This window comes from Salvelinus fontinalis, chromosome 1 (assembly GCF_029448725.1).
Source record: "Salvelinus fontinalis isolate EN_2023a chromosome 1, ASM2944872v1, whole genome shotgun sequence".
In the NCBI taxonomy this organism is placed as follows: Eukaryota; Metazoa; Chordata; class Actinopteri; order Salmoniformes; family Salmonidae; genus Salvelinus; species Salvelinus fontinalis.
The window spans coordinates 44,797,573-44,808,696 of record NC_074665.1 but is presented as its reverse complement, the minus strand read 5'-3'; the positions used below and the strand labels follow the sequence as shown (position 1 = coordinate 44,808,696).

The following is an 11,124-nucleotide window of genomic DNA, read 5'->3' as shown; positions in this document are numbered from 1 at the left end:
CTAGACCCGTTGTGCAGCTGCAAGGAAGGCAGGTTCCACACGGACTTCAGGGGTAGCTTCTTTTGGCTACTTTTCATTTGTACTTTTTTCTTACCCTTATTTTAAGTTTTACACAGGGACACACTACACATGGAAGATCCACGAGACAGCGACGACTCCGGGCACTCTGATGACTACTCAGAACCCCTACTCTACCACAAGACTAGCCCTATTATTTCTACAGGGCACAGCTACCAACACAGACCCTCTGAACTCTTTAAAAAGAGACGCACAGAAGAGCCGCCCGAAATAAGCTTAGACCGGCAGCCTGGTCTCATTATAGAAACGTCGTATAATGAACTTCCTTCTCAGTCTTCTACACAGCGGGAGAAACATCCCACACCAGTGGGCTTTCTCTCCCACCAGGCGGTTCCTCTCCACGGTCTCAATAGGACCCAGCTACCGGATGACTACACCATCACACCGGGGACGAAAAGAAACACCTCCTGATGACATCCCCAGCGGGCAACCACACTCCACAGCCCACCTCACACCACCCCACTCCAGAACCTCAAAGATACCTAGAAGACCCATCTCAGACCTACACAGATTTCCACCCCCTTTACAGAACACCACCACACACCCCTAAAGCTACCAAGATAGAATACAGACACCCCGAAAAATAATCCCTCGTACAGGGATAGACCAACTGAATACCGGTCCACCTTTTACAGGACCAGATACGGCGGGGGAAACCTAGGAGCTACACCTACTCCAGGCACCCCATCACATCCACCGGATACTCCCAAACGCCATGAATACAGAGATGGACATCACACACCGAAGCTAACCATTTGGGACACACGCCTAAAACCGATCTCCAGACACTCTACGGTTCGGACCCAACAAGCAGATCGGGATGTGCAGCGCACCCAACCCAGACCGATGCCTTCACCCACCCAGCACCATAGGACCGACACCTCTATACTCGGCACCACCCCCATGAGTACTGAGAGCCTAGCTGAACAGCAGGCCTCTACTGCCACCATTCAGAACCACTCGGACAACCTGGTCTCACCAACCTCTTACAAATCGGTGGCACGTCACATCACCGGGGAACCACAGACCCCCGTCAGCTTCAACGCCACAGCACGTACACTCTCCAAACTCATCAGAGCGAGACACCACCTGGAGACCATTAGCTATTACCTCTCCGGTAATGACCTACCTCCTGGCTACCTCCACAAGGCCAGAACACCCACGGCAGTCTTCACACCATCGGGAGCATCCGATACCACACTCTCCACTCTCCGATACCACACTCTCCACGGCATCCTCACTCTGGATAGAAACCAGCCACGAGATCCTACAACGGCACTACAGGGAGGAGGAATCCAATAGATACGCCACACTCTGCAACACACCATCATGCTCTGACTGGCAGGAAGCCTGGTACCTAGGCATCCTATGGGCCAAAAAGCTCCTCAGCGAACCACTCTTGGACCGCCTCCTACAGGACATTAGGGACTCACTCCCCAACTTCCACGGTAATTGGCCAACAAAAGACAACAGCCAATTTAAGCCACCGCTCACCCACTGCCAACCTCACAGCGAGGAGGAGGACAATGTAGCCACACTAGCTACGCACACCAGGAGTACCTCACCATCTCCACGGACCAACAGACGCCTTACATCGGTACGGTACCCCCCTCCCCCCTAGGTGATTACGCCCCCTCTTCGGGAATCGTCACCCCACAACACTCCAGGGAAAAATATTTCCACTGCCCAACACGAAAAACCAGGGACACTTCCAACAAAAAGCGGCTTACCTCCACCATACTCAGGGACCCAGAAACCCAGCCATACCCTGACCAGGGTGGCACAGGGTGGGCCCCCGCCGGGAAACACTAACCCTCCTTACCCACCCCGAGATCATACCCTGACCAGGGTGGTTGAGGGAGAGGAGCAGAGGGATAGTGCTAAGGTGGCCTCTGATCTTTCCATGCCATCCCATACCCAAACCAGGGGGGAATGTCATGAAAATCAGCAGGAGCGGGTTACAACCAAGCCACGGAAATCCTCTGCTAGCCACATACCACAAGAACCATCCTCCCCAATCCGAGGGGATAGAAGTGACCATAAACAAATGGGCAGCTACGGACAAAAACCTCCCCACCTTCAAGATGCTAACCACCAATCCACCAGCACTCTTAGGACCACCCCTCTCAACAGCACCTGTTGGAGTTTAACATCATCAAGGACGAGGTACTCATGGATGCAGCATCTCAGGTGGAAAAACTCAACTTCCTCGCAACTACCCCACACCAGGATAACCCTCGGATCACTTCCGATCTACGAACCCTTCCACCCCCACAGGCAGAGACTCATCCTCTCCAAATGACACCGACCAAATCACAATTCCTCAAGTACAGCAGGATATGCACCCAACCCCAAGACCTCAACACATCCTCTTCAAAAACTCGCTCGGCACTCAAAAAGGCCCAAAGCGACTCCGAGAGACACACACGGAAAGGACAAACCAAAGGAAACCACCAAATCATACCCATCATTACAACCTACAACTCACCCAGCTACAGAGTGGCTACTCACATCCAAAAAAAGACTCAAATATAAACAATTACTCTCTTCACATACCCATCCTGGCCCTCATAAGGAACAAGAACCTCAAGGATGCTCTAGTCAGCAGCCACCTCTAAAATAAACCACAATGAAGAAACCAAATAAACTCGCCAGGATCCACGGACCAGGATTCACCTCCCAAACCCCTCCAGGTCCAACACTACTACTACGGGCCAGACCACCACTGAGGCTTTCAGTACAGCGCAGGAACGCCCGGACATACACTGCACCTGCACCTTACAAAAGATAGGGGGTCATTAAGACCACAAAAATAGACCTCCAATAGCACTATAGAGTTACCGTGACCACGGACTCTCAAATTCTTACCTTTAGTCTTAAATTTAAAAATATCTTGTAATATTTATATATATATATATATGTTTGTCTTTTTGGTTTCTTGAACTCGGGGTTACCATGACCATGGGCCTTGATGAAAAGAAACAATAAAATAGAACTAAATAACAAAATGTCAGCCAAAAAACCCTTACCAACCCACCATCCTTCCAAAATACTTCTCATCCACACCCACCAGCACCCCCAACGGATGAGAACCTTTTTTCGCCAACTACTCTTGGGACACCGACCTTGGCGACTCCCCCGCAGCGATTATACCCTAAGCAATTAGGCCCTTCCATACACCAAGCAAGAAGACGGGAGGAAATGGATTGACCGGACTCCTCCGGGACCTCTCGGGGTCTTGTTGGCAGACCAATCGGCTCAACCCCCCCAGCTCCACAAAAACAGGGGACTCACGTACCGCGCTGGACGACTATCTACCCCAGTTTAGAATTGGATTGGCAGTATGTTCAGTAGCGCGTGGCTCTGCCTAGCGAGTTGGGGTACCTTAGCTTTAGAAAGTGGAGCTTTTGGGTTGGGCGCTGCGGCTGGAGGATCGCGTCGGCCGTGTAATCCCTGGGGTGCCCAGATTATGTCTCGAGGAGAATTGGATCCCACAGAACAATTTTTCACTGGGGGACCCCTTACCCCGCCGCACTAAGCCTGGACAACCGATCCACTTTTTTACCTGGACTACGAAAAAAAAATCACTGTCTAGGGATGACATACCACTGGAACGCTACGATCCTGGAAGGGAGTAGCTCCACGGGTCACTATCACCCAAACCACTGAATTACCTACGACTGAGATGGTGGGGATGGACCGATGGCAATCAACTGACTCCTGGCAGACGTACGATACAAAGCCAGAGGAAGTTTGCCTGATCCTAAACCCTCCATACACCTACCAAAACGCAGGACGGAACTCCAAGGGCGGATGCATGACAACCGTAGAGAGGGCTCGCCTTCTGGGTTTTTGTCTGCTCAAACCAATGGCAGTTCAATGACTAACCACTCGACAGGGACACATGGCAACCAACTGAGGTCCGGACCTGCACAAGGTACGCAACTCGACGGTTTTGCCTGATCCTACGCCGAGTATACCCATACAGACCAGCTGGATTCGACTAGACATGGGTTGATTCAGAGTTAGGATCCTGGAAGGGAATAACCCCTGAATTACACACATGATTGAAAACATCCAGGAGCTAAAGACTGACGAACACGGAAGTAAATACATAGACAACGTGGAGCTAAAAGAGAAGGATCCGATGGGGAGCAAACTCCTAGGTTGCACTATGCTTTCCACATCCGTTGACAAAGCGGACCTAGACATCATGACCACACCACTCGATATGGACACATGGCAACCAACCGAGGACCAAACCTGCATAAGGTGCGCAACTCAAGGGATTTTGCCTGATCCTACATCGAGTCGACAGACCTACCTAAACTTAACCATTCTAAAAACTATACCTGACCCTAACCTTAACCAATCTACAAACTATACCTAACCCTAACCCCTAACCTACGGACAGACGACTTTTTAACCCAACCTATGGGTTAAAATCTACAAGTGGGCAACCATGGGGCCTACGACTTTGGCCGGCCGAGCCAGGACCCCTCCGGCCTACGCGCATATGAGTGGAGTGCACCCCGTCCCTTCCCCCCTCCGGTTTCCACGTGTCAGAGATGGAAGTGGATCAACCAACTCAAAACTAGAAACCTGACACAACAAGATGATTCAAAACACATTTGATTTCCAATGAGGCTATGCCCTCCAGAATTACATGCATAATGTCTTGCGGAGTTTGTTGCATGATATCAAAGGCTGGGAATTCAACTAACTTGCTCCTTCTATTGATCCCATATGCTGTTTTCAGGCTGTTGCGAAGCAAGTCAGTCTGTGCCTTTTCTATTTCCTCACACTGTCTGACATGCTTCTCCGTAGTCCTTTTAGTATATGCATCCTCATTGAAGAGTGGCTGCATGTCCTCAAAAGAACACTCAGTGTCTGCACTTACTGTAGGCAAAGCCCACACCCTCTTTACACCCTGCTAGTTCATGTTGTGCCAGGGTGTCTCCAGAGAGAGACCATGGCACCATATAAAGTTCTTTCCGTTAATAGTTAGCATTTTAACCCCACTGTACAATGCATCCATGTCTTCCTTGATTCTATTCAATATTACATCTACACCAGATTGACGGAGGTCTGCTGATCTAGCCTGATAGCAGCCAGTTTAGACCTGTATTTTGGATTTATATTTCCTAGGGTGTAGTACACCATTAACAACTTGTTTTTTGATGCAAAGGATCCTAATTAATTAGATTTATATTTCATCCGTGTACAGAACAATCTGCAAATCATTTCGTTTCTCTGAAAATAAGGGTTGTGATTTTAGAAGAGCACCATATACAATATCATGAAAAAAACTTCCCCTGCACATCTGGGGTCCCTTTCCAACCATAGACTAAATCCTTGGTTGTGATAAGAACTGTTCTAGACTTTTGACTAATGGTAAATAATAAAATGATTTGTCTTTGATGAAAATGTCTTTTGATCCGCCCCATTTCATCCTGTATATGGTTCGAACAATGTGAATTTCCTCTGCATCCAAACAGCTAAACTGCTTCTTAATAACACTGTCCTGTCTAAATGTTGCAACGCCAGCAAAAGGTCCAATGAAATTGTCAAATATATTCATTGCATCTTTTTCAAGTTGCCCTGATGTGCTTCCTGAATGCTTCTTTAGCACTGCCTCCATCTACTTCCTGAGGTTGTCCAATAGTGATGATTGATACTGCTGTACCCCAGCAACAATGTCATTCACGCCTTTCTGAAAATGAGAGAGAGAGCAAGGTGGGGATGTCATCAATCATGTATACCTATGATATTCAGATGTTCTTATGACATATTCATTAACATAAGGACATAAGGGATCAACAATAGTAAGGTGGACAACCTGGCACTGAGAATGAACTCCACCATCACTGAACCACTACAAAATGCTCTGCATAATGTAACAAACCAAATGATGTGCTCTGTTCAGAAAAAGCATCTTACCTGTGAGAGGATGCTTGGCTCTGGCATTTATCACAAAAGCAGTGGTATGTGTTGTCAGATTCTAAATTTTGTTTGACATTGAATGTAGTATCCTGAGGCTGGACATTACTAGTTCATGATAAGTATAATGTTTGTGACGGGAGAAGTGGTTGCGAAGTCTGACTATGAATGCTATTAGTAAATCTAAGTACTTTAAAAAATATGGTCAATTTCAGTAGATTTACTCGGTTGGTGGCACTTACTTGTTGCACCGTGACAGCTCCATGTTGGTCAATGCCCCTTTGCCTTTCATCTGAGTCAGATGTATGGAGTTGCTGATCAGTGATGCTGGAGTTAGCTAGAAGATGATCGGGTTGAATGTTGTCCTGTGTATCACGCATCAAATTAATAGATGATTATTTGAAATTGTATTTAGTGTCACCAATAGTGTTATTTAAGTGTTTTGTTCCTATTTATCATCGATTATTTTCACATGAACCCAGCTTTAGCCATAAGAGTCATTATGGCTAAAATTATCGAGTAGCCTAATGGACAGTATGACTTTGGTCCGTGTATCGTCCGTTCATTAAATCTTTTTTTTAAATCCAGAGAACAAAAAAAATACTAGCCAGCTACTTACGTGTTCCGGTGGTGCTTGGCTTTCCTCCGATGGCTGTTCATCTGGTCGGATGCAATCAAGTAGGTGTTGAAGGTGGTTTCTCTTTACATGATGGAAGGAATTGTACACTATATTCCTCAGTGCATCCGTCAATACCACAGAGTGACCAGATATCAGGGCTGCGACTGTGCAATCTATTGATATGGCTCAATAACAGTTCCAATGAAAAAGTCATAAAAACGCAGCAGATAACGCACCGTCAAAGCATCTTGAACGTTACTAAACGCAAACGCAAGTAAAACGTTCCCACTGCTTTCGATGAAAAGGGCGGAAAGACCTGAAAATGATGTTCACAAATATTTATAATATGACCAGTAATTTGATTGGAGTAGAGAACAACAGCACTGGAACTTTTAACTATACATGTATCACTCCGCTTTACAGGTGTTCTAATAACCGTAAATTACATTAACGATCGTTATCCATCTTAAATTGTAACAAACTTTGCACCGCAAATATGAACATATTTCCACAAATAACATTTGAGTTAAATTATGAATGGTCGTCAGGAGAGGACGGTAACGTGTAGAACTACACAAAGTAGCAGTAGCAAGCTAGTGTGTAGGAAAATGTATATGTGGTGCTTGGCAACAGTCCAGTACCAGACCAGTTGTGGAACTATGTGTGTTGGAGCCAAATAAATGATTAAATAAATTAACAAATCATAATCTGTTGTCGCTTATTACTGTTAAATAATAAATTGTGCTTGTAGAACTGTTGTATAAAAGCAATATCACACTCGAGGTCGTGCTGTTATACTGAATATTATTATATTTGTCCTGCGGCCTCGTACCTACGGCCGAATCACAGCCGTGCTGATATTCAGCACTCTCATGTGATATTGCTCAACTGACGTACGTTCATCACATTATCTAGCTAAATAAGGGAGGCCTAAAAAACTAAAAAGTCAAATACGGTGCAAATCTTTGAGTCATCTAACAACACTATGAATGAAGATGGAATGGATTACACCTATCCAGGCATGGACAATATGTCAACCGCAGTATTAAAAGGTCATGTTCATTTGTTTATACTCGTCTACCGTTCTCCTTAGCTAGCTAACGTTCATTTGAATTGGAATGTTGGCAAACCAAGTTTGCTAATTTTAACTAGGTAACGTTGACTTTTAGGAATTAATAACGGCACGAACGGCCATTCGTTGAAAAAACTTGAACTTTGGTTAGATTGATAGTGCTTAATTGCCAGAAATGGTGTTAATGAGGTGTAAATGTGCCCTAATGACTGACACTGTTGATTATTTAGCTTCCCAGTCTTTGGCGCCCTTTCTATTGACAATAGAAAATAAATAGAAATGGTGCCAAAGACGGCGAAGATAAATTATCGATGGTGTCAGTCATTGTCTACAATCTTAGCTAGGCAAGCAAAGATGAACTAAGATTTTCAATATGGGAGACAATTTAGCGTTAACGTGAGTTTCATTAGCTTGCACAATCTTTTGGTTTAAAGTAATTGACGTCAACGTTAATGATATACTGGTAGTCTAATTTTGTTAGCTAACATTAGCTAGCTTGGTTAATCATTCCTGCATTAACTGGAAAGGGACTACCGTATGCTAATGTCTCATAACCTATATCAACCTGACTCTTTGCGTCTATAAACCATGACTTAGTTGCTAATTACTTAACTATTTACCATGTGGTTAAATGTGTTTTTCAGCTGCTAATATAAGCACAGACATGCTGCCCAGCCTCTCTAAGGAGGATTTACGTGATCTCTTTCCCTTCTTCAGAAGGAGAACCATTTTGAGATTTACTCATGGTGAAAATGAGGTAATGTTAGATTTTGACATTTGGGAGACATTTAATCTAACCAAGCAGACAGTGTTACTGTAATCAAAGTAGCATTTCCTGGCCATCATTACAATACATGTATCTACAGATGTACTTGTTTTGGTGTTTGCTGTTAGGTTGTTGTTACAGTGTGGTGTTCTTTGCCTTTATAGTTACTATAGAATAAATGTATGTCTTATACACGGTCAAGAATCAGACCTGTGTAGACCAGGCACTTCCTCCCGGGGACCTGTGATTTCAGATCTACAACCAGTGGAGCTGAGTAGGTAAGTCACTACTCAGGTATTCAACACATGTTTCCAAATGCAGCAATGTTGGAACCTGGCAGCCAAAGTGTAAACATCTGACACTCAAAATAGGAGGGATGTGCTTCATCCAGATCAATCAGGGCAACATGTGTCTGCTTGTATTGTTTCATTTCTGGATTAAATTTTGTTTAATGTGATTTATAACACAAACAATTTGGTGTTTGTTACAAATCTGTGAAGAAGCAGCTTTTGAAAAGGATTCAGAATGTTACAACCCCCAAAAAGAAGCAGGGAGCGACCCCTTCAAGAAAGTGGCCACGAAGCCTTAGATTTCAGAGCAGCCAGGAGATGATGTTGGAGAGAATCCCCACTATCTAGATGCAACACCCCAGAGGTTGAACAGTTGGGTGGTAAGTTCACAAATTTAAATAGTGGATAGTGTTTCCGTGTAAATGCAACTTCTACTATTACTCTAAATGAGGGACTAGAAACAAAGTGACTGTTGTTGATAATTGGATATGGAGAAGGGCGAGCCGGTCAAGGATCGATTCAGACAAGGTGATAAATTGTATGACAAGCGACAGTTTAATTATGAGTAAAGATATCTGGTACAAGCGTATACGGTCTCGTTCCTTCGGCTCATAGAGAACCTCCAGAAAAAGCTCAGATAACAGAATGCATAGACATTTTATACAATACAGAAAGTAGGTTGAGTCTGGAAGTTCTGGTCCTTTCGTTGGTTCTGGACAGGTTGTTGTCTTCTCAGATTGGTCCTGATGAGCTGGGCGTCATCCTTCTCAGTCTTATAGCAAAAGTTCTTTGTTATCAAATGTTCAGCTAAGCAGGAGATTTTGTGTGTGCGTAGTCAGCCCTCCGTCCTTGAGTATGTGTGTGTGTCTGCACCCTTTTCTTATCAGTGTTTAGGAATGTTCTGTGTCAGCCATCTGTCTCTGGGTGTGTGAGAAACCCTGCTTAGAAAGAAGTTAGTTATAACAATGTAATAGCAATATGCTTGTGTTATTTTAAATGGTATTTATTACACTGTTTAGTCTTCAGGGTTTCCTGTGGAATGAGAGGTTTGGGGGGGGGGTAGTACCAGCGGAATCACTGGTCTTAATTTCAGTCTACATTTTAAAATGTTAATTGGTCGGGATTGTTATGTTTTCTGGCATCAGAAACTTCTGAGTGCCTACAGAACCAGGCGAGACATTATAAAACTCTACAGGAGATGTATAAAACCAAGTCCAGACCCAACCAGAAGGATGTTTCCCAGCGTCTGGACCTTGAATTCCAAGCAAGACGGGCCTTCATCGACTCTGATGCTACTAAGGAGCAGGACAGGCCTACCAAGATTCTTCAAGCGTATCCCTGCTTCAGAGAACTGGATCATGTAAGCAAATGTATTCATTCTATGTAGGCCTATGCTTCTTTAGCCTGGTTAACACCAGACCAAATCTCAAATGAGATATGGTGTGGGAACTGAGCAGCGTGAGAAGCCATAGCAGGGACGGGGGTAAACTACTTGGGGCAAATGTAAAAACAGTGAGCTCGTGAGAATTCGGTCTGGTTGTCTGTCTGTCTCTCGTGTTATGTATGAACTCCGGCGTATCCTCGATCGAGGGAACTGCTTTATACCTGAACTGAAGACCCGCTGGGGGACCTTTTACAACAAGGCACAGTTTTATGGAGTGTTCAAAAAGGTCATGAAGCCACCGCTGTTGGACAAAGGTAATTACTGGCTCTGTAGACAATGGAGAATCCCATGAACGGATTAATATCATTCTTAAATATTTTATTTGTGTCCAGACAAATGTACTTGTTTTTAGTGTAGCTGTACTGGTTTTAAGATATATTTACTAAACATACAGCCTTATTTCAAGATGATGGCACTAGCATTTGCTAAATTTATGCACATTTTCCTACATATTCAGAAAATGTTCTTAAATCTTTTCTTTGTATCCAGACAAATTAGTCGTTTTTAGTCTGAACGCACTAGTTTTAAGATGGCTATGCATTCGAGACTAGATATTTTAACTTGTTTAAAAAATCTTGGCAAGTAAAATGTTCCTGTTCTGTTGGCAGATAATTTTGTTATTTTAAGTAATATTTCCCTCATTTTTTCCCCCTTGTTTTTGAGAGCTGACTTTTTGCAGTGTATATGTTGATTTGTTTAACACTTTTCTGGTTACTACATGATTCCAAATGTGTTATTTCATAGTTTTGATGTGTAGACTGTTATTCTACAATGTAGAAAATAGTTTAAAAAAAGATAAGCCCTTGAATGAGTAGTGTCCAGATTTTTATCTGGTTCTGTGTGTGTATCTCTCTATCTATCTATTGGGGGATTGGAAATTATGCAGACAATTACATTGATGGAAGCCACAATCTG

At 44.1% G+C, this 11,124-nt stretch overlaps 2 long non-coding RNA genes across 3 annotated transcripts; one reads left to right on the top strand and one right to left on the bottom strand.

Annotated features, from left to right (window-relative positions):
* Positions 1-1,702: 1,702 nt before the first annotated feature.
* Positions 1,703-6,798, bottom strand: LOC129855297 (uncharacterized). The gene is made up of 3 exons (XR_008759486.1): positions 6,638-6,798; positions 6,261-6,383; positions 1,703-5,791 (listed from the first exon to the last, which is right to left on the bottom strand). It is a non-coding gene; the product is annotated as an uncharacterized LOC129855297 (long non-coding RNA).
* A 453-nt stretch (positions 6,799-7,251) lies between these two features.
* Positions 7,252-10,692, top strand: LOC129855300 (uncharacterized). 2 transcript variants are annotated; one of them, XR_008759488.1, is made up of 4 exons: positions 7,252-8,466; positions 8,678-8,753; positions 8,976-9,145; positions 9,911-10,692. It is a non-coding gene; the product is annotated as an uncharacterized LOC129855300 (long non-coding RNA). The 2 variants fall into 2 exon arrangements; XR_008759487.1 differs by having other exon boundaries at positions 8,640-8,753.
* Positions 10,693-11,124: the final 432 nt, after the last annotated feature.